At 42.1% G+C, this 27936-nt stretch overlaps 1 protein-coding gene across 7 annotated transcripts in view; it reads right to left on the reverse strand.

The window, feature by feature from the left end:
- PRKG1 (protein kinase, cGMP-dependent, type I) overlaps window positions 1–27936 on the reverse strand; it is a 429334-nt gene that overhangs the window by 195510 nt on the left and 205888 nt on the right. The window lies entirely within an intron of this gene.

Raw genomic sequence — 27936 nt, forward strand, 5'->3', positions numbered from 1 at the left:
CTGACAGACAATGGACTAAGCTTGCATTGAAATGATCCAAAATATGTATCTAGCTAAATTTTATCTCTACTGTACATGAGCTTTGGGAAGATTTCCTAAAACCAATCATGTCACTGAGATGGGGAGAAGTCAGTGCAGGCTGAAAGCAGGCAATGAATTAGGGGCTGGGTTTATCAACCGGGATGCATCATTCTTGATGCATGGCCAATGATAATGAGTGATTTGTGGACGTTTTCAGCACATCATGTTTCAGAGGCAGAACAAATCATCAAGGTTTCATCCTACTTTCAGTGCATGTGACAAGAAGTTTGGATATAAGGAAGAAGTTTTTAACAATAAGGGCAGTGAGGCACTGGCACAGGCTGCCCAGAGAGATGGTGGATGCTCCATCCCTGGAGACATTCAGGGTCAGGCTGGATGGGGCTCTGAGCACCTGATGGAGCTGGGGGTGCCCCTGTTCATTGCAGGGAGTTGGACCAGATGGCCTTTAAAGGTCCCTTCCAACTGAAACAAATTCTATAGAATTCTATGTTTCGATGACAAACTTCTCGTTGATCTTGAGAGGTGTCCATGAGTCCTGTTATTACTGTTTTTGGAGGTTTGGGATTTTTTTTTTCAACTTTGATGGCCATATTTCTGATAAGTTTCAAGAACTCAGTGCTACACACGATATACTACACCACATATTTCTGAAGTAATAATCCCATCACAAAACCATAAAAGATAAACATTGCATTATGCGCAACGAAAACAGTATTAGGTGAACCCGATGCACAGAACCCAAAATGGCCCAGATTTTCATCTTAGAAGCAGCTTAGACATCTGTATTAACTATAAACATTTTCATACACAGTCCTTCTAATAAAGAGATTCTCCTTAGAGGAACAGTGCAAGTAAAGAAAACTACTCTCAAGACCTCTGTATTTTTTCAGAGAATAACTGCAATAAATTTCATCTTCATATCCAATTTTACTACAGGGAAAAATAATGAGAAAACAGTTTCAATAAAATATTTAGAAATATTCTCATGAATAAAATCCAAGAAATTATTTTGCTTTTATTTTCTAGTCTTTTAGTTCACAGTCTGATTACTGAGGTTTTACCCGTATCAACAGCCACAGGAAGTAAAACCCTAGAAGTGCAAATCCCAATTTTTCTTCTCAAATTGTATTGCAGAACAAAGTGAATTTATCAGAAATCTCTTTTTAGAGCTTAATTTTCAAGACAGAAGTTTCTTTTTGAGAAATGCTTTTAGTTTTAGAATTAAACGGATTGGGAAGTATTATTTATGGCTTTTAGTATGAGATCCTTCCATAAAATACAGTCTTTCACTTTTCACTCTGAAAAGTGGAAAAGATAGGTAATATGAATGGGATTCCATTTTTTCTGTTTTTCTGCTCTTATGTAAAGTAGGCATTTTAACTTGTTTTCAGATGAGCTCTAATAATAGAGGAAGAAATGACTGTTATAGAGTGGTGGGGAACACCGAAAAGGAAACTCTCCTGCTGTATTTGCTGGTGATGATGAAGGTTGACATCAAGTCACTAGAAACTCTGCACAGTCTCAGTAAACTTACTGGCAGCAGGAAAACATCAGCTTGTAAGGGAGCTGCTTTCCATCAAACATGAAGAAGTGCAGGTCACTTCAGCTAGCGTGGCCATTTCAGGCTGTTCTTTATACAGTACAATGAAGGATTGGTATATAAGGCAACTTGGTTGGTCATGAACAGCAAAACCATGGATAGTTTAATAGTAAAAATGAATTTTAAAAGGATTAGCAAATGTGAAAACAACAAATGAAATACAGTTTACTCTTTGGAATTAAAGATCCAGTGGCATCACATTGCTCTGCCATGAACATGTACTTCCAACACATCTTAGCAGTTCGTCAGTTCATCAAGCATAGACACTCTGTAGGGAGAAATTAGAGGTTCCACCTGTATTGTTTTCATACCATCTTCATAGCAAAGGCTTAGCTGTTCAGCTGACGCCATGTGTTGAGTGAGCTCAGAAGACAGCAATTATCTGAGTTCACTGTTCTTTCTACCGCCTCCTGTAATTCTGAAAAGAAAGGGCATCCTTCCCATAAATAATTCTGCCTGATGCAGTTTCACGATGTATTTTAACAGATTCATCACCGTTTGCCAACAGGTAGCTGTGAAGAACAGGAGTTTCCTCCTGGAATCAGCCCCAGCCAGCTGGCCCTCCATGGCTTTGTCTGTGTGGTGTCTGGGGCCAAACTCCTGCTGGGCTCCATCTCACAGCTCCAGCACCACCTGAGGAACCTCGCTGCCACACTGGAGATCTGCCACTTACACTTTCACTCATAGGAGATGCAGTATCACTGCCTTAAATCTGACTGATAGCTAGCAGCTAATTCACCTTTCTATTTCACATATGTAGTCAACGGCAATCATACACAGTGTATTTTCCTTTGCACAATGGGGTCAGCTGTAGCTGCATAGATACCACCTATCTCTGCAATCCACGCAGGCACCAAGGAACTAGATAAGCAGCCAACACTCCCTCATTCTCCTCTGATATAGACACTACATAAGCACTACAACGTTTCTGATATCAATCCCCCATGACCAGAAAGCCACCATCATGCAGCATGTGCCATGCACGCTCGTACTTGGCCTTTTAATACAGGCAGATTAACTGCAAAGGTAACGTAGTACCTCTCAAGCAAAACAAGGATCTGTTTATGCCTGCTGGAAATTGTTCTGTAAGACAAATGGCTGCAGCTCTGGCAGTCTGCATGGGCGCACAGGAGGAGAGGCTTCTAATGAGCCTAGGAAAAGCCACAGCTCCCTGAAGTTACCTTCTCACATCCCCAAGTTATATATGTACATACTTGCAAGTATATATATGCAAGTCCAATTCTATTGGTGTAACTACACATGTTTACACACACGCACTTTATATAACCTGATTATAGATACAAATGCATAGCAGCTTGCTAACCAGGGCCAAGGAGCTCAGGTGGAGGTATGTGCAGACAGTGCCCTTCTGTACTGCTCATTATACTCTCTGCTGATACTTTGCATTCATATTTGTTGTACCTGATGGTAAACAGATGTTGTAATAATGGCTAATGACAGCAGAGATTTAGATGCCAATAAGACCCTTATAATCAGGTGTGGGCATCATCTCATTATGCACAAAATCCTCTGTAAATGGGTTAGAGGGTGAGTGCAGAGCAGCACGAGCTCTGTGAGACTGAAGGATGTTAGCAACTTCAAAGAGATACACTTATGAGTGCCCTGGAGATGTAAGCTATGTATGTGGGATGCATACCAAGAAGTCAAACCCAAAGCAAGCAACTGAGTCATAAAAGATACACAGAGAAGTGATGCAGGGACTTTCTTGTCCATCTCTCTGCACAAAGAACATGTTAGAAAACTTTCTGGGAAGCATGATTTCAGGAGGAAATCTTATTCTCTGACTGTAAGAACTAAAATCATAAGGGAAAGTGGTAAATAACACACTGAAAACAGATGTATGTACATCTACCTGTAATGTGGGTTTCATAAGACTTCTCAATAAAACATCACACTACAATCAAAGGAGCTAGAGGAAGTTACACTACAATTAACGTTGATTGGTTCCTTTGCACTTTTTCATACTTCAGATGTTATAGCTGCGGTTTAGTTTTATTTCTATAATTGTACATAATGCAATAATTGATCATCCCAGAAGCTACTAAGTTTTGGCTGGCAATAACAAATGAAAAAAAAGAAGTATGGGTGGTGCTGTAATAGGCCTGCTCACAACCCAGGGTATATTATAAAATATATACTGTGATAAACGCAAAAAGGCAATAGGGATGTCCAGGACAAGGAGATGAGTTCTTTGATTCCCAAATCTCACTTGTAAATGCTCAGAAAATCTTATTTGTTTTCCATGATGTTGTTGATCAGAAGTGCTGACATGGCATCACCACTGCATTTGCTGGAGCCATAGTTCTTCAGATGAAAACAGGACATGGAAAAAACTTGATATTCAAGTTTGCATTTTTACATTCCATGAACAAGTTCCATCATGTTGAGCATGGCAAGACTTATTGTTTTGAAGGAGATGCTGCACCACAGTGAGAGCTGGGGCATGTTTTGCCAGAGGAAGTTCTGCTTTTCCATTCTTTTATCCTTGTGGACCCAGCAGGCGAAACTCAAGAGCTTCAGGCTCAGACAGAATCCACTCCTTTTCTCTCTGCAGCACATGCAAAGAAAGGGAAACGGGGGGGAGGGGGGAATGGAAAGTTTAATTGAAAACAATATTAATATCCCCAGCTGAGGTATGTGCCGACCGTGCTGTAGGACCTGGAGTCCCTCACTGCCCAGCCCTGCAAGCAGAATTTAGTGCCTCACTTCTGCTTTTAGGCTGTTTTATTCAAATCACTGTTTCTCTGCTCAGGAAAGCCTCAGGCAAAGAACTGTGTCCTCAGGGTCTTTCTGGCAGTGGGGGTAAGTAAAGTACCCATCCTAACTTGTGTTCAGTTCTGTGGGATTGTTGAGAAAATTAAGCTACAGCAGGAACAGAGTCATTTGCAGTACTTGTGTTTCATAGTGTGTATCTTATAAAATAATGATGAAAAGCATGTGTACATTTAACTAAGCAGAAGGAGCATATTGCATTATTCTACCCCTCCAGATGCACCATGAATGATGCAGGAAGCCCCAGCAGGCTGTACTTCAGGATGTGGCACAGAGGGGATTTATTAACAGCTGGAGCAACAACAAATTTCTGCACTCTCAGACATTTGTGCTTCCAGTTTCTGACAACAGTGCCACTAGTACAAGGAGGGGTTCATCCCAATACTGTCTCAACAGGTGGCCCCCCACCAAAGCCCACAGTGGTATTTTGCCACTTCATGCTGCAGAAACACAGGAGTAGTTTTATACTGGGACAATGAAAAATGCAGCATTCAAGCAGAGTTAGAGAAAAACACGTTAACATTTCTTCTCGCAGCACGATTTATATCCACGTGCTCTTAAAATTGGATTTCAATAATAAAAAATGAAAACATACCCACAGAAGCAGCAGACAATACTTTGCATCCTGTGGCCGGAGCTGCGGCTTCTCCTGGCACACAGCTGGATCCTTCTCGTGGTGTGAGCACAGCTTTGTAGCACACACAGCGCAATTCAGCACTGTGCTACATGTGCAGAAAACTATTACCTGCTCCATTCATGTCTTCAAGGCTGCCCATTTGGGAATGGCCTTTAGAGTGCCCATAAATCTATGCTTTTATGAGTGCTTGAATTACTATTATATTAGTGTGAGCTGGCAGAGGTCGAGCCAGTTAGCATCTTCACTTTGATCATTCTTGGTTTTTTTCCTGCCATCTCCCTCTCTGGTCTTGATTACTCCAGTGTCAAAAATGTACATACTGGATGTAACACAAAACCACAGCATGCTGAAGTTCCCAGGCTATAGTGCCCATCTAGCGTACTGAGGGTAAGTGCTGTTTGTGGTGCTTCAGTACTTGAGCTTTTTTCAGGCCTCAAATAAAATCAGTTTCTTATCTGGATTTGCACAATGTTTAACTAAAATAGCACCTCTCTTTGCCATGGTTCCTGCAGTGTAGGATGCACTGACCTGGAGGCAGAAGCACACAGCAATGGCTGTGGGATGCTCAGTTCCTAAGGTCCCACTGCACGGCCAGGGCACTCACCTGGAGGCAGCCCTGTTTTGCGTGATCAACACACACTGTGCGAGAGGCGTTCTGATTTCAGAGCTGTGCAGAGCTCCTCCTTCCTGGTACCAACCTGTCTTGTTTGGTTTTTGCTCTTGTAATCACTTCAGCTTCGTATTAAATGAAGGTCGATTGCAGGGTCGCAGCAGCTGAGGCACAAGGAAAGCCATCACTGACTACCAAATGTGATGAAGCAGAGAGATGCAGATATTGAACACCATTTTCTCAGCCATGTCATCTGGGACACAAACTCCAAGATTTTTGCCATTTCTCCCCTTGGCACCAGACCCCTTCTCAGTGCATTATACGTATAAACATATATAGGTAGACTAATGGGTAAGCATCAGAATGGTACTGCTTTTTAAAGAGCTGCATTTGGCTGCTGGACAAGCACTGCTCTCAGTGGAGGCTGATGATGTATTAGTGAGGAAGAAGTAAGCAGGAAGGAAATAACTTAATAAAAGTGTTCCAGAGTTTTGCTCTCATTACAATAAACTATGAAGACCCAGGATATCCTGGGATCTGTGTATACTTTGCATAGGAATAAGCACTGGACGTTCAGCATAGAAATGCCTGGATAAGATCAAATATGACTACGACAATAAACCGATGGAAATGGTTACTAATAAAACCTAACAGATATAAAAAACAAAGCAAACAATGCCAAAACTGACCCCTTCCTGAGACTTCTGAGTCTAATGGAGAAGGCTCAGCAAGCTCTACAGAAAAATGCAGCACATAAAAGGCTTTTTTTCAAAGTAACAGAAAGAATACATAGAGTACGTGAAGGCTCCTAGCAGGCTGCCAGAAAATCCTCTTAAATTGTATTACACGATGCACAGAGTGACTCTTGGATAGACTGTCCCCCTCTATCTAACTCTGCCTGTTCCTAGCCTTGGTTGTTCTCCTTTCCTCCAGAATAAAGTCATACCTCATATTTACCTACAGTAACATCAACTATGAAGACACCTGGGGAAAGCAAAGTTTTCCCTAATTAAACATTGCAGTGGAGCTGCAATTTCCATCAAGTCATTTCTACTACCACAACTTCTGGTCATCTTTAATAAGAAGTTAACAGAAAGAGTTACGCAGTTGATATTTAAGTATGTATAATTACGAGAATTCACCACGGCTTTTATTGTGGATTCTGTATTTTGTGCTGGAGAACATGGTCCAACTCCTTCTCCCACTGAAGCTCCTGGGCACTGCCATGGCAACAAAATGGTCCATTTAAAACAGAAATGGAAAAGGAATCGGTTCACTTCGTTGCCCATTTTACTATGATTATCTCAAGAGCAAGCTGCATGATCCAGCCTTCAGTCCTGCCACCTTCACCCACTGCTTCCAAGGAAACGACCCCATATCTCCTACCAAATGATTTGAGATCATCCCGTCTAGGGTGGTTCTGTTCAGTAAGACCACAGTGTTAGCCTGAGGGTATATATTGATATTTGATTGTACCCAAATCCAAAGCCTCCCCATATATCTCAGTCCTCTTTTGGGGACTCAAAACTTAACAAGACAAGCATTAATTAGCCCTTATGAAAGACTTCCGTTGTTTTGTTTCTTTTTTCCTTTGAATTTCAAAGCACATCCCCATAATTTGTATTACAAAAAATGGTAATTAGATGTCATTTGCTGTCTTTAAGCTAAACACTATTTTACATAACCTTTACTGTGTCATTTTATTCATCCCTTCTGTATAAATATAGTTCTACTCTTGTTACAGTTCTACAATACAGACATTTCTCTGGGTTTTTAATTAAACTCACCTTCCTCAACAAAGAGCTTGCCAACTTCTTCAGAAACTGTATTTATAACAGCACTGAACACCCGTATAAAAGATGAAAGCTGAAGGTGATCCTTAAAGTAGTTCAGAAAGAACAATTTGAAAGGCACAAAATAAACTTCCAACTACTACTCTAAGTTTGATGACAACTGGTATCTGTTGGGTGAGCTAATGAAAAACCAATAAGGATCAGAAGCTTAAAATTTAGTTTCTCAAACATCTAATTTAATACAACAAATACTGATAACTGCATATTGCATTTGAGCGCCTGAAGAGGAGTTGAAACAAAATGTCTCCAATTATTTGTGAAAAGGAGAAAAATGGGGATGAGATCAGCTTAGGATGCATCAACTCACTGGCACACCAAGATCCTCAAAGTGGAACCTGTGCCTAAGAGAATAAAGCTCAGTAACGTACTTGCATTTAGAAGAGACCTACAGATCAGTTCTTGCTCACTGCCTACAGGGCTCCCAACAACAGGGAAGTTTAATATACCCCATTAGAGGAGGTATTTTAATACTGACCTCATTTGAAAGAGAAACTACTGATAAATGAAGAAGCAAGGTTGGGGCACTGTTAAAAAGCAACTGGAAAAAAAAAGAGGAGTAAATAGATGAGACTTCTTGGAGAGATTGCCCAATGTGGAAACTAACGTCCTACTACATGGGTGGGGGCTGTATTTGGGAAGGGAGGAATTACTCTGCTGCTGGTAAAGAAATGGGGTGGAAGACATTCATGCAGCTTATGTTGCTAGGGCAGAAAGGGACCTAAAGAAGAGGAATACCTCAGGCTCCAGTATCTCTAGCTCTTGGTTAACTGGGAAAATTGACAAGAGCCTTACGAGGAGTTTATAATGACCATGTAAGTATGCCCTACACGCTAAACTTGTTCCATTTCTTAAAAGTCTGCAGGGCTGGACAAATGTGCCTTTGACCATTATTCCGCTGAAAGAGTCTTTCAAACCAAGTAGCTGAAGAAGAGACACATTTTGGTGTTCAGCCTGAAAAACAACTTTGGGAACTGGCTGGACAAGTTGGTGAAAATGTACATAGCACAAACATGGATGTGGGAACCAACAGAGCAGAACTCAGGGTTAATTTTTAAGACAAACTGCACAAGTTTAGAGCTAGTTTCATTATTCATCGGGAATGAAAGAATAAATAAGAGATGAAAGCACTCCATATCTTAAAGAGGATATGTACGCATGGAAATTGTAATGGAGCTGAGTATTTTTAAAATGATGGAAAAAACAAACACAAGATTTTATATTCTGTTTGAAAGAATACTGCTTTAAGGACACATGGCTACTAGAAAAGGCCTGCTTGTGAAAGTAACAAAAAGGAGTGCACACACAATGCCTTTTCTAAGAAGAAAGCTGAAGCACTTCGTAAGTAACTGTATTAGTGAAAGCTATAAAGCACTGCATGTTGCACTACATCCTTGGAAAAGAAGAGGCAAGCATTTCTGGTAATTCTCGAAGGAAGATTTGCCAGAAGATTTGGACTTCAGGTCTCCTGCACCCAGTTTCTCAGGCAGACGTACCCATCTTTTGACTCCCCACATTTGCATTAGCTCTTTCATTGCATCCAAGGTAGTGCTAACACCCAAACCAGGCAAGTTCAGCTCTTCCCTTCTCCTTGCGGAGAAGACCTCAAGACAGAGGTCTTCCTATAGGAGAACATACCTGGGGATACAAAGCTCTACCAATACATTCTCCACTTGTAAAGGAAGGCATTTTTTTAAAAGAGCTGTTCACATACAGAATAATTAATTATGCTTCCTAAAGTATCAAACCATTATCTGACTGTCCTTTTTGTCCAGCTCCAGGTGCTGTTTGCCTGTTTAGCTCCAAAAGGCAGCTCGTACCGCCAGCTTGCCATACAGCTTAGTCAAGCAGACAGATCAGCATGAAGCTACGCAGAAACCCATTTACACAGCAGGACACTCGCACTTACAATTCCTCACTGTGGAATGCTTTAATTCGTGAATAACAATACCAGAGATGAGAGAAGTGTCATATATGACTTCACCATGTATAACTGACTGGTTGCATCTTTCTGGCAAGACAATTTTATTGATTGAGAAGCCTAATTAAAGCAGCAGAAGTTAGCAAAATTAGAGTTTAGAACAGAGTGTTTCTTTTTTTCCTTTATGTAACAAGTAGCAAAATAATCCCATGCTACCTTTCTCACCCTGCTACGCATAAAATCCCTTCACAGCTCCAGCATGCAAAGTTTGCTACAGGAACTAATGGGATCCCCAGGGCCTCATTCAGGTTTCTTGTCTCCTCCCTCCTAGTACAGCTGCTCCTGGGACGCGTTGTGCTGCTCAGATCTGCAGAGCCATGCTCGTGTGTGTGGCTGGAGTGTCTAAAAGTGGGAGGAAAATGCTGTTTCTCAGAGCTGCTTCATTGTGGCATGTGTTATAGAAGGTACCTTCTTGCAATTTTTCACTTTTTTCTGTACAAGATGGTTAAAGTGTGCATCTGGAATTACTGTCCTGCCTAAGTGCACAGCTGCTCACTGGGGCTTTGGGTATGAACACTTAACATTTACTCCATAGTAACTACACAATAAAGTACAATTACAATGGAAAAACAAAAATGCAGCTGTCTATATGAAAGCAATGGAATGCAAAGATTGTTTTTTACTTAATGTTATCAGTAGAACAATTGAAATCAATGGCAATTTTATTCTGCTGATCAAAAGGACATCCATATAAACAAAGGATGAGTTCTAGGGCTGTTGCATGTAGAAGGGCTGCATAATATTAAGCAAAGCAATGGAATTCACATTATTCTGTGAATGGTGCAGAAGCAGTGACAGCTGAGCCCAGGGCAGTACAAAATGGGAATATTCACCTGAGATCAGGCATGCTCCTAACCAATAGGAACACAGAGCTAAGGCACAAACCATCTTTGTTTTCCACATTCTGATTAAAATTTACCTGAGTTTCTAATCATCAGTCACATGAACTTCAGGCATCACAGATGGCCAGCTACTCACCCAAGTACAGCATCACAAATGATGCTTTTTGTCACCTCTCACCACTTTCAGCTGCGTACTTCCAGCAAAATACTGCCTATAATTCTGAAGTGTAGTGTGGTACAAATTGCTGATGTCTGTAAATAATGCTAGGCCTTGAGATATGAGTTTGAGTCACAATCTTTTAAGAAGGCCAGAAAACCTAAATCGCACCTTTGGCAGCACACAAGGAATATCGAGCACCTGGAAAACTCAAGGAGACGGAAACTGCTCATCATGGCAAGCAAAACAGAGTTTGCGAGCTGAACCTTAAACAAAGCTTAAAATACATTTTTAAAACCTCTCCCTATTTCCCCAACAGCAACATTTCCAACAGGATAGTGAAATAACCCAACCCAGACCATTGCCCTGCCAATCAGATAACACATCAGAACATGGGAGGTCTGAGGGCTCACATCAGCCCCAAAGGCTCAAGATGTTTCTTTCCTGAGCATTTGGAATTTCCCGCATACATGCTTTTTAGAGGCTTGGCTCATCAGCTATCCCTTGGATCCATTTGCTTTGCATTCCCTTTTTAGAAGGTGTCTTACATGGTATTACCAATGAGAGCCTAAAATCTTTCCTTCTAGCTGCTCATCACCTCTCACTACCCAAAAATGTCATCCCAGTCCCATTTCTTCCATATCCCTACCTCTTTTCCACCTCTGCATGCTCTCCCCCAAGACCCACAGCCTTCCCCATTTCAGAGGTACCACTTCCCTCATCCCTCCAACACAGGGGGCAAGCTGCAGAGGGCACCTGCTAAAAAAGTCTTATTTTGTTAGGACAACAGCATTTATATTATCATCTATTTCTATCAAAGAAATATCTGCCACTGCCCCACTGTGTTTCCACAGAGCAGCAGCTCCTGATGTTTTAGCTATGCCTAAGTAGCATCTGTTGAAATAGCTCAAAACTCAAGCAAGTGTAGGTATCTGGGATGGCAGGATGTACCTGAGATACCTCCATAGGAAAGGGCAGAAGACCCCAGGACAGTGTGACGTGATACCAACAGATACAAAAGGGTGCTGGCTGTGTTGTTATAAAGCAGCTGAATGATGTGACAAGATAATAGTTCTCTAATTCTTCAGAGCTTTAAGCTGTGACTCAAACACTCATCTCCCCTTCCTTTACATCTTCTTTTCTGTGCTTCCACTCACTACAGCTTCATTCTCCCCCTCATTAATTCTGACACATTCAAGCTGTTGAGTGCCATGAAAAGAGCAAACTAACTACAGCGTTTGGCTGGGAAACATACAGCAGTGCTACGAGCTAATGCATTCTATAGGTAATCTCCATTCCCACAGCAGTATCACAGTCAACCAGAGCTGTGTGGGAACTTTTCGACTTTCCAAGAAAAGGGATTTTGCTTTGAGAGATGTGTAAATCGGATCATTCAGCCTGCCTCTAAGTTTTTTCCCTAGATTCTAATTAATAGATGATTACAGGGGAATGACAATATACCTTGCCCTGGTCATTATCTTTACACCAGGTATGATGTGGGTAATGCAGGGCTCCTGGGGCTGTCAGTCTCCCCTCCCTGCTGCGCTGGTGGAAAAGCACCAAGGGCTGTGATCAGCTAGACTAGGGAGAAGATCCTATGGTGCCACAACTTTTTATTTTTTGGCTCAAGCCTCGCTGCAGCCTAAAATACCGAGCTTTTAATACCTCCATTAACTCAGCAGCAAACATTGGCATGAGTTGTTGTAATGCCAATAAGAATAAGAAATAGAAGTGCAGCCTCACCTCTGCGGGAAAGGCAACAAGAATGTCCCACCTCTGGTTAGCAGGTCCCATCTGAGCAGCTTTGGCTCTATGGAGAGTGAAAACTTGCTACGTACCATCCACACGCAGCCATTGCAAGGAGTCAAAACCAAAGCAGGGAGCAAGTTTTGCTGCAAGCCGAATGAGGATGCTTCTCCTAGCAAGAAGCAGAACAGCCCCTTACTTGAGTTGCTTCAGTACCTTTCTGCTTTGCTTCTGCATGTTCACTTCAAGCAGTCACATTCAGGAATCAGCATTACATTTTATTCAGTGCCAAAGTTAATATTCTGGAATACAGTTCTTAAACAAATTGGTGCCTCCTTTGATAAACACCAGTCCAAGGCACAGCAGAGATGGCAGGCTCCAGGCTCACGTTTCCTTCAGAAAGATTACAGCCCAGCCCTGAGCCTCACACCTTTATTTCCAAAAGTATCCTGTATTAAAACAGGATCGTAGCACCCGATGCCTGTTAATCAGGTTGAAAGTGTCTTTCCAGGAGATTACTTCCTGCCCACAGTCAGACATACAGGAAAGCATGCAGACTAAGTCATTGCATCTTACTGTTGCTCCTGCCTAATAGCATGTTAGGTTGATCTTTCACCCCATGGCTCCCCCCTGTTCTGGGGCTGCAGCACGAGCCATGGGCATGCACTCCCCAGTCAAGCAGCACACACAGTTCTAAAATAGCTCTGCTCCTACACAGCCAGAGCCATGGAAAGGGTCAGCAGGCAAGGGCTGGCCTGCTTGCTTTGCTTATTTGGGCTCAAAGTAAAGGGGCACCCAGTAAAACTCTCCTGCTGATTTGCAGAAGAAACATCTCATCACTACAGATCACTTTAGCTCTGGAGAAGAGTGCAGCTAACTGAAAGCCAGTGTTTGTAGCAGGCAACCCAGCTGTACTGAAGCATTTTAGTGTTCAGAAATTATGCAGAAATTATGCTTAAAAAGACAAGATTCCGGAGTATTTTTTCTTCCTATGAAAACATTTATTAATTATATTACAGTTCTCCCATCCCCAACCAGCAGCAATTTGCAGTAGTTCCCTATGACTCAACATTACCTCCCAAAGGCAAGAGATAATTGAGGATAAGGAGCACTGCAGCCTACCACAGTCTAGAAATGTATGTGAAATCTGTTTTTCTGTGAATGACAGCTGCTGGGACACACTGACCTGCCTGCAGAAGACATGCTTCATGGGTGTTCACTACCCATACTTCAACCTCACCTCCAATTTCGGGAATTGCAACATATTAACTGCCTAGAATTTTGCTTCTGCAAAATGCTGAGTGCACTGGAGACAATCCAGAGAAGTATATAAGTGCAGATACTCATTAAGAGAATGAGAATTGAGACCACCTGCCCCAGAAGCACAATTTCTGTGCTTACAGCTCACCACCATTCCACTGACCGAATTAGTTTGGTCTAATCCCGCCACTGAAATTACTGTGAATTGATGAATTAGGCGCCTTAAATAAGAAAGAAATTGTTTTCTGTAAGTATGCAGACCCTGGAACAAGGACAGAAATTGGAATGAGACAAGACAGTGAGAGCTCCATTCCCCAGCTCTTCTCCAGCTGGCAGAACAAGGCACAGGCACTGCTGGCCTCTGCAATTTTGGTCAGGGAGAACAGAATCCTTTACATTTACCTCCATCTCCTTGAACTCCTATAAAACGCGTCTTTTTTGTGTTCTTCCAAGATGAACGTGCAGACTTATTAAACATGTTTCTACCATGTTTTTCAGAGGGAGATTCAGAACCAGCTTATTTTAGCAGAGGATTAAACACGAAAGAGCCAAATGCATTTACAGACACATACTGAAGTCTGAGAGCTCTAAGCAGTTGGTTTTTATTTCCACCCTTTGTGCTTCCATGATCCTTGTGAAAAAGAAAAAAAAAAGGTTTAAGGCACTGTATGAGAGTTGGAAAGCAACGTGTGCCCAGTACACCTTCAGCACTGCCTGTGCAAAGACTAAAGCCAAATACTCTCCCCACATCTCACAGCATGCTGCATTTCTACAATTACACTGTTTCAAAGCCACAAAAAATAGCTCTTGAGAAAACATATTGCATTTGTGTTCCTGTTCTAGCCATCACTCTCTGAACTTCCCACCAGATCTGCTTGCCAGGAATCAGGAACAGTGACCATCAGCTGATGATGCTCCAAAAATCAGATTTCACTGGAAAGTTTTCTAAGGCAAAGAACAAAGGAAGCTTACAGAAGTGGAAAAACATTCCATTCAGAAGCCTGCATCCCCTAGCAATGGGAATGCAACAGTCTAAAAGAATTAGAGCAGTAGTGGCATCCAAGTATAAAAGACCATAGGAAGAGCACTATTAAAAGTGTACAAAAATAGGTAGCAGAACTAAGGCCAACTGCATACACTTTGTGTGTTTGAAAAATCGGTGAATTAAGATAAATGAATCACAATGCCTCCTTTTAAACTGAAGGTATGCAGCATCTCAGAAGCCTGCTGGGAAACGCTTGGTAATAAAGCACAAAACCCCATGGAAACAGCAATGCCAGATACTGGAGGACTTCAGCCATTCTTCTTTGAGCAAGGAATCCTGGAACTGTTTGAGTAGCATCAAAGTCTCCTCCTTGCAGCAGAGCCTCAACTTGGTGGAAGAACACTCCCGGGCCAGAGACAAAGGTCTGCTTGCTGCAGTGCCACGGGATATTCATATTCAGTGCCCCTGAGAAAGTGAAAAAACAAAGCCACCGCTACAGCATGCTTCACTTCCCAAGAAAATTTATCTAGAAATGAGGAGACTTGTCAAAACAGTCAGAAGGGAAAACAAAAACTCAAGGTGGCACAAGAACTGTCTCACTGCACCTATGAGAGTTTTGGAGAAAATATATACAAGCTGTCCCCTACAGGACTTTAAATACAGCAATAAAGTGCTATAATGGGTAAATGGCAAAGTGCAGAAAGATAGCAGAAGGAAAAAAAAGATAACCTTTAAAAAGTGATTGCGTGTGGTGATTGCGCACCCAAATGAGGGAGAGAGCAGGAATGTCACAAGAGCAGTGTCAAGCTGTTCCAGGCTGCTAGACAACCAAAGCCCTCCACTGAAAAATACGTAACAGTAAATCGGATATCTTGCAGTGTTCTATGGTTTTATGGATTAAGTGCCTAACCTACAGAAAAACCCTAGTACTTAAACAAGGGAAAGGATGAGAACCCATGAAATCTTATGCAGCTTGAGTCATTCTCTGTGAACTGCACAAGACCAAACTGCTTGCATATGTCCAGGAACAGCTGCTTTTCTGTATTTAAAAACACAAAGCTCTGCAGACTGTCACTGTCTTTTCCTGGTCCCCTAAAGCTGCTACTGGAAAATACCCTTTGGGAATGCTGCCTCAATTTGTATCATCAGGTACCACACCAAGACTGTGTTATTGGGGTCTCTGCCACTGTGCCTTGAATTGCACTAATCGTCAAAGCCTGGGGAAAAAAAAATCAGCCAGCAAATTTTACCACTATTGTGTTTTATGTGGTTTTGGATCACTAAGAATACACGTAGCTGATCAACACCAATCCCCTCAGCGTGAAACTAAGTGCTTCTGCATGCCTGCTGCTGGCTCTGCCCAGTGCCATGTGCTGGAAATTAAAGTGATGAGTGGCACCAAAGCAAACTACCCAGCCCGCTGATTTGCAGCAACATCAGACTTCCTCCAGGGAGAAATCATAGAGACTTCACAGCTGGAAGGGACCTTTAAAGGCCATCTGGTCCAACACCCCTGCAGTGAACAGGGATACCTACAGCTCCATCAGGTGCCCAGAGCCCCATCCAGCCTGACCTTGGGTATCTGCAGGGACAGGGTACCCACCAAATCTCTGGGCAACCTGTAACAGTGCCTCACCACACTTACTCTAAATAACTTCTCCCTTATATCCAATCTAAATCTCCCCTCTGCTAGTTTGATACCCTTCCCCCTTGTCCTATCACAACAGACCCTGCTGAAGAGTCTGTCCCCTTCTTTTCTGTTGCTCCCCTTTAGTTTTTGAAAGGCTGCTATCAGGTCAACTCAGAGCCTTCTCCAGGCTGCACAGCCCCAGCTCTCTCAGCCTGCCCTCGCAGAAGAGGTGTTCCATCCCTTGGATCATTTTGGTGGCCCTCCTCTGGTTGCACTCCAACAGGTCCATGTCTCTCCTGTACTGAGGCCAGCATATCTGGATGCAGTAATTCAGGTGATGTCTCGCTAGCACAGAGTGGCAGGATTCCTTCCCTCACCCTGCTGGTCACACTGCTTTGAATGCAACCCAGGATATAGTTGGCAAATCAGGCCCAGCTGGCCATTTTACATACATACATCCCAACTGGTATGGCAGATGTGTTTGGCCTATTAGTCCTTATCAGCTGGATCTGGCAGAAATGTTCACATTATTGCACCTCACATCAGTGTCAGTGGCATTATAGATTTGGCAGTTTTAGCCCATTTCCAGCTTGGATTGTGCAGAATTCCAAGATTAATCCCAACGAGCACTATGTGTTAAACCAGCTAAAGCCTGTTTGGAAAATACCCATTTGTGGCTCCATGCACTGCAACTTCCAGCATAGAATCATAGAATCCTTAGAGTTGGAAGAGACCTCTGAAGGCCATCTATTCCAACTCCCCTGCCAATGCACAGGGACACCACAGCCAGCTCATGCAGCCCAGGGCCTTATCCAGCCTGCCCTTGAAAACCCACAGGGATGGGGCATCAACCACATCCCTAAGCAACCTGTTCCAGTGCCTCACCACACCCACTGTAAAAGATTTTTTCCTTATATCTAACTTAAATCTCCCCTCTTTGAACTTGAAACCATTTCCCCTTGTTCTATCACCATAGACCCTGCTAAAGAGTCTGTCTCCTCCTTTCCTGTAGCTCCCCTTTAGATACTGACAGGCCGCTATCAGGTCACTTCGCAGCCTTCTCTTCTCCAGGCTAAACAGCCCCAGATCTCAGTCTGTCCTCGTAGGAGAGGTGTTCCATCCATTGGATCATGTTCATGGCCCTCCTCTGGATGCTCTCCAATAGGTCCATGACTCTCCTGTACTGAGGACTCCACATTCAGACACAGCACCCCCCCCCCCATCTTTCTTAATAGGGCTTTTATTGGCATCCTTCTGGACAACGCAATGGCTGGAACTACGGATCATCTGGCCCTTCCGCATCATTCCTATGGGGTTACTCTTACCTCTTCCCAATTAATCCTCTCCTAAGAGTGTACTTATCAATAGGAAGTAAAGAGGTTAAGGATATACATACATCAGCAGCGTGACTGTCAAACAATCCAGCCTTCACCCTGCAAGAGGACTCAGAACATAAAGGGGAAGCAGAGCTCTTCTACAGCTACAGCCTTAACACAGATCTCTGATTTCTTGGGAGAAAAGCCTCACATTTCTTGGTTGCATACAAACATTCAGATGGTTTTTTTGTGTTTTTTTTTTGTTTGTTTGTTTGTTTTGTTTGTTTTTTTACTCAAACGGCTGCATTTTAAGGCTTCCAGCACCTTTCTTCACCATCTTTTCCTCTACTTCTTCATTTGCTTAAATTCCTTTCCACTTGGTTCATTAGAAACATATAAGACATCACACTATTTTTTATTCTTATTTTTTCCAAATACAGAACCAAAACAGAGCAGAGCTCTCTCCCTAAGCTGAGTCCTGGCCTCTTGCAGCTTGGGGCAGCGAGGCAATCCTCAGTGCTCTATCTACAACATGCCTCCTGCTGCTCCTGGCACGCACTCCTGGCAGCTTCTGGGTGTTATCCCATTAATGAGCATTTCCTTACACCCATCTGCACCACCACCACCCATAAGCTGTAAGTCCAACTCCAAGCCATGGATTTACATTCCTTTTTATGCCACTATTTCTCTCCTACAGCTTGAATTTTCTGAGAGATCCCCAGGCTGATGCTTTCACAGAACAATACATCACCAACACAGACCTCACTCCTAAATCATAAAGCCCAGCTCCAAGGCCACCAGCTCCCATGGAGAAACAGGACTGCTATTCTTTCCATCCAGCTTCTAGTTTATTTGCATTCATTCTCCTTTGTTACACCATCACACATTTCCCTAAGAGCTCCCCAACATTCCTCTATTATTAATGAGAACAAGACAAAACACAACTGTTGAGTGAAATGCTGCTTTCCCAATAGCTGAGCTTTGTCTGTATGTATTTGCCATCCTAGAGAGATATTTTAAAGGCATCCCGTACACAACTACTTAACACATATTTAAAAGTAGCTCTACAAATACTGTCCTGTAATAAGCTGCCACTTTAAATCATTCACATCTGTATGTTCAGACTATTGAGTTTGGGGGATAGAAAAAATTAGACCAAAACAAGCATGCAGAAGTACATGTATTTGATTGGCCTGCCACGTATTTTACAATGGGATAATCACTACTCAAGTATTTGGTGATAAAAGAGTTAGTTACTACTTTACATTAAACCCACATTATTATTTAATTATAGATTTTATACTTCATTATATACTTTAGCAGCTATTCAGTTTTCACTGTATTTTATTACAATCCTACCACTTGCCAAAGCAAAGACCCTTCTACGTTTAAATCCATTATCTGCAGAAACAACATCTGAGGACACGCTGCAGAAAGGCTCCCAGCCATGGTTATGCTATCACTATATTATATCATAGTCCTTCACCAATATATATATACACACATACATATATATTTAGGTGTTCCAGAATACAAAATTTCAGGCAGGATTTCACCTCATGCATGAGGTAAGTAACACTTGTTCACTGTCTGCCAATAGATAGGTGTGCATCAGCCTGCTTGCTGCTATATATTCCTTATCTCGAAGAGCTGAGTAACACAGAACTCATATAAACAAACACATTGCTGAAAACAAACAAGCAAACGCTTCTAGATTTAATCCCAAAAGGATGTGACTCTGTTGTGACTTCTACTGTTTCAAGGCTCATGCAATGAAGCCTTCAGAAGATGCATAAGGAATATTAAACATTAATTTGCATGTTGAAGTAAATACCATTAGAAATAACATCTACTGTAATACCACACAGGGACGCCAATGCTTTCATTAATATGACTTCATGAATATCTTTGCTGTCTTGCCTTAATCCTGTTTCTTATGCACTCATCATTTCTATGTAAAATCATAGAACCATTAAGGTTGGAAAAGACCACTAAGATCACAAAGTCCAACCGTCAACCCATCACCACCAATACTGTCCCCAGCCTTCAGTACCACATCTCCATGGTTCTTGAACACGGAATCTCAGAACTGCAGGGGTTGGAAGGGACACCTCAAGAGATCATTGAGTCCAACATCTCCGCAGATGGTGACTCTACCACCCTCTGGGCAGCCTGTGCCAAAACCTCACCACGCTTTCAGAGAAGGATTTTCTCCTACTATCCAAGCATGCATTTGCTTTCTCTGAAGCCTCTGCTCAGATAGATCATTGTAGTAACTACCTCCACTGCAAAAAACAATGAAAGCAAGAAAAACTCCCATGAGGATAGGTGGCAGCAAATATGGTTGCTTTAAACTCAAGAAAGGTAGCGATCACAGTCCAGCAATAAAGAAGGAATTGCTTATCCCTTTCCAAGGATCAGGGCTCAACAAACACTCCAAAGGAAACAGTCTCCAAGTAGAGATACTTCTTTTGTCACTGTCACCCCTTTTAATGAGGTTGGGAGGGGAAACTGCTTCCACCTGTGCTCCCAGGGCTGTCCACACCCCTTCACCAGGTGCTCCATCACTGGTTCAGGCCATGACCTATGGGCTCCCAAACAACTCCCATTAGCACCAGGGACAGAACCTTGGGTTGCACACACTAGCACCCAGCTGTATGGCACACCAAACTGTTGCATGGGGAAAGATACCTAAGGAATCACTGCTATTCTGCTGGCTTGCTGCAGGGAAGCTACAGATCTCCTTGTTCAATGGAGGACAGTTGGACCAGATGACCTTCAAGGGTCCCTTCCAGCTCAGGTGATTATATGGTAAGCACAGGGGTCCGCCTTTGTCTTTGAAAAGTGTGACAAATGCTCTCTTGAAGCTGAACTGGTTCAAGTCCCCATTTCAGATGAACTCAAAAACAAATCCGGGAATGAATAAGCACAGGTAAAGTACTTCAAAAAAGCTTCCCTTGACACTCATGATAAACAAGTAGGTGTAGGCAGAACCAGAACTGTTGCTGCTAGCTTGAACTCCAGGAGAGTTCTAGGAGCATCCCCATTTCAAGTATTTAAAACTTCCAGGAAACCTCTTAAAACACTTGGCAATAAAACTGAAGAAAATCTTGGCACTTTTTTGCCACAACATTTTCAGCTGTGCTTCCTTCCAGCTCGTGTCAGACAGGACACCCCACAAGCCCTCAAACCAGGGACGATTTTCACACAATACAATGAATGAGGGTGAAAAAATCTATTGAGTCTTCTTCTCAGGCTCTTTTAGCCCTGAAGTGCACTCTGTATTGCACCAGATCCCACTGGATTTCATGCAACCTCTCTTCTCAGCTCTTTTATCACTGACTAGAAATAGTTTCCCCCGCCTGCCATTGAGGCACTAAATGCCCTCCGGATATCTGACAGCTGCTGCAGGATGTCCCTGCCTCAGGCAAGCTGTGGCAGTGCCCACTGGGACATCTTCCTCCACTAGGAAGCTTGATGCTGGAGGTTACTATGATGGCGCTCAGCAGTGCCAAACGCCTTGCAGAGATCACCAGGAGGCCGATCCTAAATTTGGGTGACAAAAAGTGTCAGGAGACACATCAGCATGCTCCAGCACTGGGGGTAGAAGCTAATACAAACAGCACAAGCTGCAAGTGGAGCTGATAGGAAGCGCTTATCAAACTATTTTACAAATAGCCAGGGAGAACAGCTTTTAAGAAACAACGGTATGGCTAGGTAATTTTACTGACGAGAAAATTACTAATTTTGTCCATACAGGCGGCACACAGGGCATTAGCTCACATTAGGCAAATTAAGAGAGCTGGACTTTTAAAGACATGTCCTGATGGCTTGAATTATCCTCAGCAGTGCAAGGGGCTTGCTTTGCTTTTTGAGAAGCATAGAGGAAATACATGGAAGATGCAGCCCATGCCTCAAGTCCCTTGAGCAGATAACTCAGCAGAACCTCCAGAATTTATCAGCACGGCCTGACTTGGAGAGGCACAACACAGCCAGTCCTGTGGTGTCTTCAGACACCTCTCACAGGCCTACAGAGCCTTCGTGGAGTCCTCAAACTACATATACTCAACCACAAACATTAAGCTATAACCTCATCACTAGGCAAGGTCATGTCCAGGAAGCAGAGATGGCCCCATCTCTGGATGCAAGCACTAGTGTCAATTCAAGCACTGCTGCTCTCATTCTTCCACAGTTCTCAAATTTCCAGTTTTCAGCCAATCTTTCAAATAGCTTTGAAAAAAAAAAATAAGCCATAGGAAATTGGAAAGGGAACTACCTTTAAGGAACTGGCATTTGGTGCTTCTTCCCCTGAATAAGATTTTAGGGAATCCACTTGTCCTTTCAAGCTGTCTTCACTTTGTATTGAAGTATAAGACATTGTGAATAAAAGTATTTCTAAAAAGCATTTTTTTTAAAGCGGTTATCATATCCCACTCCGTTACAAGCACCATAAACAAACACAATTATTACCTGAGATAAATTACATTCAGCTGAGGCCAGAATGGCAATGACACTGCTGAGAGCAGAAACCCTTCTGTGCCATCTAAATGCATTCAGATTGTTAACCTGTGATTGTCGCACAGAAGGGAATAAGTCCCTCTTTGAAAACAAGTCATTTTTGTCAAGAGATGGTGACACAAATGTATCGTTGCTAGAGAGCCTGACTCACTGCAGTTTACTTATAACAAAAAAGAGTCATTCCAGCATTTCCCTTCCTAAACTACAGGAAACCACAGCTTTCTATGTGCCACAAACAATACCTGTGGTATCAGTGAATCCTGCCTCACTCTCTCTTTGCATCCTCAGCTCCAGGGCTTGCTGTCTGTGGTCATGCTCACAAGAAGCACCTCTGCAGCGATCACCTGCCACCACCATTTTTACTGGGATGCACCAAACTCTTGGACATGGGAATGGGCTGGAAAGCTGGAACTTTCATATCAGTACTTTTAAGAATAAAACTGCCAGGTTGGGAATTGGCAGTCTGATTCAATACTATCTAATCCATCATAAAATGCAGTGTACACAGATAGATAGTCCTTTCTGCCTCAGGACGCATGCAACACTATAGAAGAAGGATGTGGTGTGGGTAAGATTGCTCTGTCAGCCCACGGTGATGGTGGTGCGGGTGCACAGCTTATCTCTACCTGCAAAAAAAGGTTTGGTGAATCAAAGGCTTTATACTGGTGAATGGAATGTGAAAGCCAATGTACTCAGTCACATCAAGATTATTATTTATTATTATTGTTATCGTCATCATCATCATTATTACTTTTATTTTGCTAGCATATCTTTGTAAGGGAAAGAGCTCGTTTGCCAATTCTGCTTCCCAAATTGCCAGATCTGCAAATCTGTTCATCCATCTGGATGGCTGTCCAACCCCAGTACCACAATGTCTACAACATCAATTTAATGCCTCCTAGTGCCAACTTTAACTCAGAGTAACAGCCTCAAAGATGCCACATTCTCAGGGGAAAAGGTATTAACACAAAGCCTTGGGCCAGCAGCCCATCAGAGCGGGACTGAAGAGCCATCCCAACCTCACTGATACAACTATCTCATTCCCTTTGAAAACTAGTTCACAATTATTTTGGGGCATTGCTTTTTTGTGGGTTTGTTGGGTTGGGCTTTGACCTGTTACTGTTCTTAGTAGTTGGTTTGTTTGTTTGTTTCACCTAGCAGCTATCAAGCACAAATGCAGAATAAGCTTATCTAAGAGTTAGACTTTGGGCTGCAATAGCAGACATCAACTGCCTGCTTCTTAGGGAAACTTTGGTGCTTCACTTTGCTTTGCTTTTCCTGAGAGTTACGCAGAGTGCTCTGTACTTGTTTTCTTCTTCCATATAAAAAGATATTCAAAGTGAGAGTTGGTTCTTATTTAATAAGAATCTAGATAAAAATAAGCTAGAACTTCAAGCTTTGATTTTTAAAAATGTCAAGGCTTTTTACTTATGTCAGTGGCACACTACAGCAGATAGATCTTAATTGCTCGCATGTTATACTTTTCTCTCTACTTTTCATATAAATGATGGCTTCATTCCACTCCCTTGAAAACATTATAGGAAAAATATGAAACAAAATGCTACACTGAAACATTTATGGTTTTCCAAGTATTATTTCCCTGTGGAGACTAGAAATATTTAAATCTATTAAATCCTACATTAAAGGTGGACTAAAAGGACAAATGACCATGCACTGCTTCTGATACAAATATGTCAGTGCAGTTACCTATCACATAAGAACACAAATGATCTCTCTGTACAGATACAGCTCTCTAGCTCTGTCTCTATAGAGATATAAAGAGATATTATAGAATCATATAGAATAGCTATGATATCAGTGCAATCAGTGCGTATTATATACACATATATTTTTATATACATTTATGCTGAATGTGGTTCATTCGCTGCAAAGACTTATATCTGTGTCCTCAGACTCGCAGCATTATTTTCTGGATTTTTATTCATGTGTCTGTGCAACAAAGTCAACACTTCCCCGAGTGAATCAGAGTGAGACCCAGTACTGATGGACGGACGAGGAAAGGGATTTTGATGGCCAGCATCGCAAAGCCGCGTAAGAACAACAGCTGCCCTCAAACTGAAGGGCTGTCAGACAGCAACATGTCTCATCGTCCTTTGGGTTGTCAGTGGGTGAGGAAGGAAAATTAAGAAAATATATCTATACACAGCCTGCTGCTGACGACAATGCCACAAGTGACAATATCTAAAAAAAATCACCCCACTTGTACAAAATCACCTGTAGGCTCTGCTCAGTAGTTGAACTGACTTTTTTGTATTCAACTCATGTTAATTCAGATATGCAAATCCTATTAGAAGTACATAGGACATGGAGTTGAAGGCCATATCACTAGCATATCACATAGCAGATCAGTGTTAGGGTCAGATACGACAACCTGATTAGGAAGTCGATCAAAATGACTCAATTACTGCAAGGTCCCATTCTTCAGCAGGAATTAAGTCTATTTTTGGATTTAGATCAAACTCTGTCAGCTATAATGTTGTCCGAAATCTGAAAAGCCCACAGTACGTAGCCCCAGGAGAGGACAGAAACCCAGACAGTCTGACACATACCAACATCCCACCTCCATGGCATCTCTCAAGCCCTCAGGCAATAAACCTGATGAAAACAAGGGCTAAACTTTCAGAGAACTGTTTTAATACTCATTAAACTGTATTTTGCTATTCATTAATCAAAGCTAAGCTACTAATGTGCGGTGTCACCAAGAGACAAAGTGACGTGGGTTTCTTTCCTTTCTTCTACCTCAACTCTGAGCTTATCCAACAGCGCATTTTCCTGCACTCCAGCAGGATACACATTTACTCATTGATAGTGGTTTGCATTCGAAACAGGCTTCCCACTTCCTGAATTACGTTTATTATGTGCAGAAGCAACCATCACACTGGTAAGCTTTCATCAAGCATTCAAATCAGCTTTCAAAACGTAGCCAAGTATTCAGGAAATCTTATAAGAAAATGCCAAAAACCATTTGACTGACTCAGGCACCTAAGTCCCATTTTGCAACATGCTTTATAAAGGAAGAATCCAAGGTCCCACTGATTACTTAAAATGTTTTTTCATTCCTAGATGTCTGGTGCCTCTGGAAATGGGAGCTGAGCACTTGAGCAGATCTCCAATTTTTAAGCATTTATGCACAGCACACATTGCATTACCATACTTTTTATACTTTTTTTCCCTTCCTGAACAAAGGAAAATAAGCTGTAAAACACCAAAACCATAGGAAAGCAACCATGGGCCATGACAATGATTTGTAGAGACAATTCAGCTCCTGAGCTCCTTTGCAGTGTGATCTTCCTCCTTACTTTGTTAGTGAAAGATTAAGTGAGATTTTTGGATGCTTTTGCTTTGCTTTGCAAAGCAGAAAAGACCACCAGGCCCAACATTTAGGACCAGCCAAAAGGTCTCCACAGTTTCCCTGCTCTTCCTGATTCCTACAGACTGGAACCTCCCTTTTCCAAGTTTTTGGGGTGGTCTACAGCACATAGAATCTGTTTCATTCCCTCCGTTTACCATTACCCAAATGTTGCTGATCTATGTACCACTCATTTGCATATTCTGCAAGTCTGTGTCCTTACTTCTTTGCCTTTCCTGAACAACTTGTATCTTCCTCCATCAAGTTTCCAAGAATATAAATTATCCCTGCCAGATTCAGTAATGCTAAGTAAGTCCAAACATGGAGTACATACTCAGCCTTCCAGGAGTACCTTGTTTAACCTTATTATTAATTCATTGCCTAACAACTCATTGAGGTTTTTTCTTATTTCATGGCAAAATAAAAGGCATATCTCCTGAAACAGTTTCCAACTGAAAAATAAATATGTCAGTGTGCACATATGCAGAAAACACACACTGTCATTATAAAGCAACCCATACTTTGCTATTCATCAAAACAAGCTTATCATGTAGCAGTCTTATCTGCAGCTGAAGAAGTCTTACAGTGACAGTCTAAAAAGCAATTTCCTGTATTCTGCCATAATCTTCTTGAGCAGGAAAAAAAAAAAAAAAGCTTTTTTAAAGGTCTCTTACACACTCGGAATCAAAGAGCTAACTTTGGAAAAAGTTATCGTATTGAGGGTGCAATCCCGTGATAACGTGAACATCTCTAATGCTTTCTAAAGGCAGTTGAGGCAGAGAATGCCCAGCTTCAACCACTGGCAGCCCAGGCTGCTTCGTGTGAGGGTAGCGTATTACACAATTCTGCTATGACAGGGCACATATATATATGACTACTTAGATATATGACACGCACACACGCATATATATTTACACAATCACACATATACAGATCACAAAACTTCCCAGATTCACCTCCTATCCAACAGACTGAGAGAATTTTCCATGACAGAAATGCTGTCAGGGGTGAAAATTAAGTAATATTTCAAAGAAATACAGAGGGTTTCAATACACTGCAACACAAATGGTTAATACTGCAAGCAGCACTTGTTGGGCATGTGCACAGGACTCCTTTTGTGACTGGAAACACTAGTGCTCCATTCTTTCTAAATGAAAAAGTTCCATCTCTCAGGAGGGAATCCTAAACTTCTCATTAGATACCAGAGCTGATTTTCAGCTTTATATAATTTCAGATGAAGAATCCCATGAGATATGGAGATTTGAAATGGGAACTAATTTCAGCAAATATTTAACTGATTGGAATTAGGGAAAAATTAACAAACATATTAAAGCCCTCTGAAAAATTCTACATTTGCTGAACACTGTAGCTCAGCTTTTGAAAGCTCATTTTCCCTTCTGAAAATATATATTCATTCCTCATTACATTACAGCAAGATAATAAGCACAAAATTAATTTTCAGTCCAAGAAGATTTCCTCCGAGAAGTTTGAAGAAATTGCAAGCTAAAACTGGTGTTGTTCTACAGAACACAATCGGAAACCCAGGGCTTAGCAGGTCCCACTCTTAAAAAACATCCGCATCATGCAGTGCTTACTGCTCTCCAAACAGTTTCGTGCCCAACTGCACTTCTCCCTGTATCTGAAATGCCTTTGCTGCCTGTAAAATAATGAGCAATCCTGCATATTTGGCCATGAGACTCATACACGGGTGGGTGCAGGCTGATGCTTGAGCTCAGGGCACACCAAGAGCCACAACAGTCCTTGCTGGAGGTCAAAATGATGCCATCTAAGTACTGTGACTAAAATTATTTCTGCACTGGAGATGATGATTTCACTCTTATTTATTGAAAAGCAATTAGCAATGTTTGCCCATCAAGACATGAGATCGCTTCATTTTTGAGGCCTTAAATTAGCTTCCATTTAAACTGTTTGGAAAGAGCTGAGAAATTGGTTTATGGGGCACTGGATTAAGGTAGAGACATTAAACAAACAGAAAGTAAATAACCTTTTTCCTGCTGGATGGAAGGCTCCATGCTGCTAACACACAGTGTGTTTTCCAATTATATTACATCCTGGTGCCCAGTATGTAACAAGCACCAATTTTAATCAGGGGGATAGAATCCTGACACTGCGAACCTCACCTGAAAGTCTCGTACACCTAAGGAATGCTGAATTCAAGTACCATTAGATTTGATTTAGTAATTACTAAAGGCAATTCATGGTTGTTCTTTTGACCTACAGATCCAACTCTTCCTTGAGTCTATCTCCACTGATGAGTGAGGTCAGGAAAATAAAGGGTCAGTATATAGGGTGCACTGTATATAGGAAATCCAACATGCCAGCAAAGTCTTACGGTGACAAAAGGAAAATAAAACTATCCACCTATACCAGTGAAGTGAAGGACTCCTGGAATACTGCAAGAAGGTTTACCTTGGGTTGGAAGGGACCTCAAGGATCATCAAGTTCCAACCCCCCTGCCACAGGCAGGGTTCCAGCCACCAGATCAAGTACTGGATCAGGTTGCCCAGGGCCCCATCCAACCTGGCCTTAATCACCTCCAGGGATGGGGTATCCACAACCTCTCTGGGCAGCCTGTTCC

This window comes from Numida meleagris, unplaced genomic scaffold (assembly GCF_002078875.1).
Source record: "Numida meleagris isolate 19003 breed g44 Domestic line unplaced genomic scaffold, NumMel1.0 unplaced_Scaffold119, whole genome shotgun sequence".
In the NCBI taxonomy this organism is placed as follows: domain Eukaryota; kingdom Metazoa; phylum Chordata; class Aves; order Galliformes; family Numididae; genus Numida; species Numida meleagris.